General features: G+C 36.8%; 1 long non-coding RNA gene across 1 annotated transcript in view; it reads right to left on the reverse strand.

Annotated features, from left to right (window-relative positions):
* Positions 1–3,332: 3,332 nt before the first annotated feature.
* Positions 3,333–7,181, reverse strand: part of LOC109382151 (uncharacterized) — a 28,326-nt gene continuing 24,477 nt past the window's right edge. The window contains exon 3 of the long non-coding RNA XR_002123889.1: positions 3,333–3,413. This is a non-coding gene — a long non-coding RNA (uncharacterized LOC109382151). The remainder of the gene's footprint in view (positions 3,414–7,181) is intronic.

Raw genomic sequence — 7,181 nt, forward strand, 5'->3', positions numbered from 1 at the left:
AGACCTCAATTAAAAACAAACAAAACCTACACAGACAAGGTTATCGCCAAAAGAAATGAGTGCTTAATTCCCCCAAAAGATATATGCAAGACAGTTCAGTTTTATTCATAAACTGAAAAGCAGCAGTACCCAAAAATCCATAAAGAGTAGAACAAATAAATTGTGGTACATTCGGGCCTGCCGAGTGGCACGTTGGTTAGGAATGGGCTTGGGATGCCAGCTCTGAGCAGCAGGGTCCTGGTTCGGATCCCACATTAGGGCCAGTGACGCTGCACCCTCTACAGCTAAGATGGTGAACAACAGCTCCACCTGGAGCTGGGCTGCTGTGAGTCGCCAGCGACAGTGTAGGCTGCAGTGGAGCTGCAGTGGGCTCCTGAAAGCTACCGTGTGTAGCCAGCAGCCAGCGTAAGTGGCCAGCAGCCGCAGTGAGCGGCCGTCCAGAAGCCGGCGACTCATCTGCCTCACCTGGGAAGAGCACAATGATGGTGCCAGCTTGTGCCAGTGAAGCAACATCCTCCACAACTAGACTGAAGAACAAAAGGACAGCAACTTTTCTGTTCCCCTTCCCCGATTCCCCAACGCTGTTCCCCTCCCTCGATTCCCCAATAAAATCTTAAAAAAAAAAAATTGTGGTACATTCAAGTAATTGAATCACAGAAATGAAAAAGAATTACAGGTACTCACAACATCATGACTGAATCTCACATATAACACAGAAAAAAGAAACCAGACACAAAAAAAGTGCACGCAACATGATCCCCTTTACATGAAGTTTGAAATCAGGCAAACAATCTGTGGTGACAGAGGTCAAAATAGTGATTATGTTTTGGGAGTGGGTCGGGGGAAGAGGACAGATGGATGTTGCAAATGTTCTGAATCTTGATCTGGATGGTGGTAAGAATTCATTGAACTGTACACTTAAGATTTATGGACTTGTATGTAAGCTGTACTTAGTAAAAATAGTAAGCAGGCAAACAAAAACTATCCTGATATCATTCTCACCTCCAGTGTTAGAAAAAACATATAAAAACTAAAGTTATCAACACAGTGTTGGGAGACTATGACTTAAAGGTATTCTCATACGCTGCAGGTATAGTGTAAACTGGCATAACCTTCCAAACAAGTTGTACAATTAAAACTGTGAATTTTATGGTTTGTAAATGAGACCTCAATTAAAAACAAANGCCTTCCACAAAGAAATGAGTTCATATTCTCCTCCCACCCTCATATCTGTGTGGCTGCCTATATTTGCCTTAGCCAACAGGGTATGCTATGTGACTTCCAAGGCTAGATCATTAAAAGACTACAACTTCCGACTCGCTCTCTGTTCTCTGGGGTCATCTGCCCTTGAAATCCAGCCAGGTGTTGTAAGGAAGCCAAGACCACATGGAGAAACCACATGTGGTTGGTGTTCTGGCCTACACTCCCAGCAAAGCCCTGAGCCTACAGCCAGGTGTTAGGACCAGACATATAAATGAATGAGCCTTTAGATGATTCCAGCCCTCAATCTGAACATTCCAGCTGAGGCCCCAGAAATCAGGGAGCAAAGATGAACCAGTCTGGCTGTGTCTATCTGTATTATTGACCCACATAAACCATGAGAAATAATAATTATTGTCATTTTAAGCCATTGAGTTTTGGAGTAATCTGTGAGGAAGCAATAGATAATGTAATCCTTTATTTTCAACATTTTAATCAACAACTCAGGGGAAAAGAGAGAGAGTGAGACATATACACTTATCAAATTAGCAAAGGACAAGACTATGAAGGATTGCCAATACTTTGGATGATAATGTTAGGGTTCAAAATTATGTTGAAAGATTAGACCAAGAGGCTAAAACTAATAAAATGAACTTTGCAAAAGAGGAAAATATCTCCTATTTAGGTTGATAAGAAATAAAATATAGAGTACGGGAGAAATGGCTTAATTCATGTGAAAACAACCTGGGACTTTTCACTGACCAGTAGCTTGACTTGAAACTATAATGTATCTTAGCTGGCAAAAAAAAAACAAAACCCAAAAACAAAAACAAAAAAAAACCCACAAAAAAACTGTTGTTTTAATAAAAATGACGTTCAGATCCAAGTAATAAAGTCACTATATTCAGATCATGTCTAGTACTGTTATATTTATTTTTCTTAAGTGCATTTTATTCAAATCTTAATAATAAATATATAATTACTATCCTTTTTATAATGCTAATTATGGGCCAGACATTGTCCAAAAGCCTTCTGTATATTAACTCATTTAACCCTCCCAATAACCCTAGGAGGTAGGGGCCACTATTATCTCCATCTTACAGTCCAGGAAACTGAAGCACAAATTAAATGACTGGCTAAAATCTTATAGCTGATAAGTGGGAGAGGTAGGAAAGTATTATATTTTAAATGTGATGGGCAACAAAGAGGAAAATCAGGAGAGTAATCAGCACACACAGGGTTGGAAGCCAAGTGCTATAAAGAATGATTAGGATAACTGGGTAAGTTTAGTTTGGGGAAGAGAAGGCTTAGAGACACATGAAAACAGTCTTTCAATACTTGAAGAGTTGAACAGTGGGTAGAGAAAGTGGTTCAACTCTAGAACTTGGATTAATAGAAAAAAGTTACAAGAAAATTTGGGTTCAAGAATAAGGAAAGACTGTCTAAGAAAGATTTTCAACATAAACTTTTGTGTCGCTTGAAGTGTTCAAAAAGAAGCTGTATTCCTGGATTTGGAGAGGAGTTGATCAGAGCAGTGCTTCTCAAACTACCTGTGGTGAAAGATCAGTTTGGTTTCCCCCACCAATCTTTCACAGACATATACTTTTGTTCTATATTAAGTTCCATGGGACAAGTCCACTGATTACATGCTTGGCTGTCATGGCTAAGTCAAATTGTTATAAGAGTTTCTAAACATTCATTCTTAATTTCTTTACTTATCTCACTGGGACCAGTAACCACCAGTTCTCAGACAGGCGTCAGGCTGGTGACCAGCTTGAGCAGTACCGCAGTAGGTGACCCCTATTCTGGTATCACAATTACACTGCGGCTCTGTGACACCTTTGACTATTAAGGAGTGAAGTGCTCAAAGTTAACAGATTTCCTCCTATTGCTTTATTAAAACTTTTTTCTTTCTCTACCTTCAAGTTATTGTTAGTATTTCTAAACAGCATTTAGGATTACTGAGTGTTTCAACTCAAATTACAGGCATTATAATTGATCAAGCGTATTTTTACTTCTTAAAATCATGACATTATTCTCTTAATAATGATCTTAGAAAGAATAAATATGTAAGTTTAATTATTTAATTACACAATTAAGAAACCTAATTTGTGGGGTTGGGAGGTAACCTTACCTAAAGATTCAGTGGTGAGAAAAATAAACAAGGCTTGCACTGTCCAAGTTTGCAGTGTCAACATCTTGCATAGATATTTCTGTAAAAGACACATGTGGTATTATTTTTCTCTTATTACACATAAGTTAAGACACAATTTCTAAAGCTCTTTTGTTTCCATTGTATAGCTGTTTTCTAAAAGGTGGTAAAATTCTTACAAGAATGTAGAAAACAAATTTAAGTCTTCAGAATATTTTTCTTTATTCCCACTGAAGTTATGGCTACATAAAGTATTGCTGGAAAACATAATTTATACTTTAAGGTGAATTAAAAGAACAATCCTGTTTATTATGTTTAGTCTTGCACTACTAGTAAATACTGAGATTGAGAACATCAGAGAGACAAATTTCTGCATGGCAAAACCCACCATAAACAACCTCAAAAGTTACTTGACAAAATGGAAAAAAAAAAAAAAAAGGTTTGTAATTCATGGCATGACCCAAAATAATACCCTACTATATGAAGAATGCCTACAAATCACTAAAAAATTCCCAACACCTTGCAGAAAAACAGGCAAGATGAGTTGAATAGACAATTTATAGAAAAGGAAATAAAAGTAACTCAAACATATTGAAATGATACTTTCAATCTCACTCATAATGAAAGATGCAAATTAAAACTACTTAGATAGGATTGAAAGGTGTTATAGACACTCTGGAAAATAACTTGGCAATTCTTTACTAAGTTAAAAACACATCATAAGACTTCGTATTTCCACTCCTAAGAATGTACCCAAGAGAAGTAAAAATATACATCCACACAAAGAATTACACTCAAATGCTCACAGCAGCTTTATTCATAATAGTCCCAAACTGGAAAAACCCCAAAAGTCCATCAACTGGTGAATGGATAAATAACTATTCAAACAAAAGAATACCACTCATCAATTAAAGGGAATGAACTAGTGACAGATACAATAGTATGAATGAATCTCAAAAACATCATGCTGAAAGAAAGGAGCCAGATGCAACAGGCTATATATAGGGTTGTCAGAAAAGTCATGACGCATTTTTGCAACGAAAAACATAGAAAAAATACGTCATGACTTTTCCAACAACCCAATATACTGTATAATTCTACTTATAGGAAATTCAACAAATGGCAAAACAGAAATGACAGAAAGCAGAACAGGGGTTGGCTGAGGTGGGGGAAAGGGAATACATACATGTAAAGGGGCACAAAGGAACTTTTGGGAGGGGGGAGACAGAAATGTTCTATGATCTGACTGTGGCGGTGACAAGTCTCTACATTTGTCAAAATTCACTGAATTGTGTCAAGAACTGTGAAGGCTTTGAGATTTTATCCTACTTGCAAGCTAACAAGTTAGCCTGCCAGTGTGCTGGACACCAGCAGAAGACATGAGGCTCTTGAGTCAGAAACAAAGGACTTTATTACTCATACCAGGAACAGTAGTCAGAGTTGTATCAGCATCTTCTTGTGCCAGTTGCCTGAGCCCCAATTCCCACATAGTGTTGTGAAGAGTCAGGTACACCTGTACACGCAGTGGGTTGCGTTACAGGAATAAGAAGACCAAGCTTAGGAAACATGATTCTTTTAAAATGGCAGTAAGCATGCCTACCCTTTACGCAGGAAGGAGACATTATCTCTAATTTCCAATGCTGTGAGCAAATCTGGCCTTTGCTCTATGAAAAGACACTACTTCTATCTTCCAACATCCTTGAAAAGATTGTCTACAAAAAAGGTAATCAGGGTTGTGCTCTTAAGATTTGCAGAAATGCAGGAGACCCATGGTGAATTGTTTCCTAACAAACTGTATTCTAAAAACTGGTGAATTTTATTGTTTATAAAATAGACCTCAATTAAAAACAAACAAAACCTACACAGACAAGGTTATCGCCAAAAGAAATGAGTGCTTAATTCCCCCAAAAGATATATGCAAGACAGTNGCATACATTTTTCCTTTAGCACACAAACTGCAGTGAAATTAGAACCAAGTTGTACAATTGGAGATTCAGGGGTGATATAACCACATGGATCTAGAAGTTCACCTGAAAAGGAAGAATAATAGAAAATATAAAATGAACTGAATTTTTCTGGTATAAAATGATATTTTGTATCAATGCAGTCCCTCAATCTTCACTAAAATATCTCTAAAGACACAGAAAAAGAACTGAAAATTAATATAGTCAGAATTTAAAGACAAAATTTATAAAGAAATACACTAATTATAAGGAAAATGGAGCTGGATTTAAAAAAACCAACAACACGCAAATCTATGCAAGCTTCAGCCCTTTCTTATAACATTCTAACTGCTTTGGGAAGCACAGACTGCCTGCTGCATGATTCAGACCGGCTCCACACCCAATCCTGTCCCTCCATTCAGACCCAGGGTCTAAATAAACCCTCCAAAAAACAGGCAGTGGTCATCTGTGCTCCTCTCCAGTCCTCAGTGCTGTTGGGGGTGTGAATGGGAACATGGAGGGATAGCATACATTGTTCAAATATAAAAATTCAGATAAAAAAGAAAATAGCAAGGGAATAAAAACCAGAAAGAATACAACAAGATGGCCAAATATATTAGTTTTAACAATAAATGTATAGGATAAAATCCCATATTAAAAAAACAAAGAATATTATATAAAAAATTAAACACAACTATATGCTTTAACTATCACCTATTCCATGTTGGTGACATCTAAACCCCTATCCCTAGCTCTTTCTGTTTTCAATAGCTACGAGACATATCCACCTGAGATATTCCATAGGTATTTAAAATGAGCATGTCTAAAACTATATGCATCATAGCCCCTTTCAAACTTATTTTTATTTCTCTATCTCTGCTAGTAGCACCATTCCCATTCAGTCATCCAGGCCAGATACCCTGCAGTCACCTTCAACATCTCTAATTAGACTCCTCCAACTTAACAATAATGCACTGAATCTTGTTGGTTCTATACTCTTAAGAGGACGGGGCATTTAAATGTATAGACGCAAATCTGCGTCACCGGTCCACAATGTGTTAATTTATAAAGAAAGTTGAGATACTTTCATAGAGTCAACCTAAATTATCAGCCAAACTCTTCCAAATCCCAACTTGGTTTCAAGTTAGACCACACTAAGGATTAAGCTACCTTAAAAAGCTAAACAAATTTTTTTACTCCGTATCTCTCAAAGCAAGCAGGAAAAATTAAAAACAGTTTTTGCAGTCCACATTGTACTGCTGAATGGAATCCTGGCACCTCTCATAAATGCAACAGGACCAAGTTGGAAAGTATATTTCTTTGTTTCAAAACTTATAACGTGGCCTGTTTACATGACCTTGCCATTACTTATACATGTCTACTATAAGTCCCAGTGCACATCTTACTCTAAATCTCCAATTGCATAAAACTTCATCTTGTGAGGTACTAATAAGTTACCCCACGATACTGGGCCACTCCTTCCAGCTCCCTAGACCTCACTTTATTCCTTGGTAAAATCACTTCCGTTTTACTTTCTCTAAAGTAATTACTGGAACAGTAAATATGAAATATAACTTAGAATATTACATAACATAAGATATAACCAGAGGCTCAATAGTAATAATTTTTAATCACATAGTTTAAGAGAAATACTAGAAATTGGCAAATGTTCAAGTTTTCGAAGTGAAACACGGGCTCATTAAAACCATTCCATGCCAAAGTAGTCCCATTTTTATAGAGCTAGAAGGCTATTTGAAATTTAAGTTGTAGCTTTTTTTTTTTAATTTAAAAAAAGGTATTTGATAAAATTAGTTGGGGTATTCATGTGAACAAGATGAGGAAATGTGGATTAGAATATACTATAAGAAATATTAGAATGAACAGTA

The sequence above is a fragment of the Hipposideros armiger genome, unplaced genomic scaffold (genome assembly GCF_001890085.2).
Source record: "Hipposideros armiger isolate ML-2016 unplaced genomic scaffold, ASM189008v1 scaffold_60, whole genome shotgun sequence".
NCBI classification, from domain to species: domain Eukaryota; kingdom Metazoa; phylum Chordata; class Mammalia; order Chiroptera; family Hipposideridae; genus Hipposideros; species Hipposideros armiger.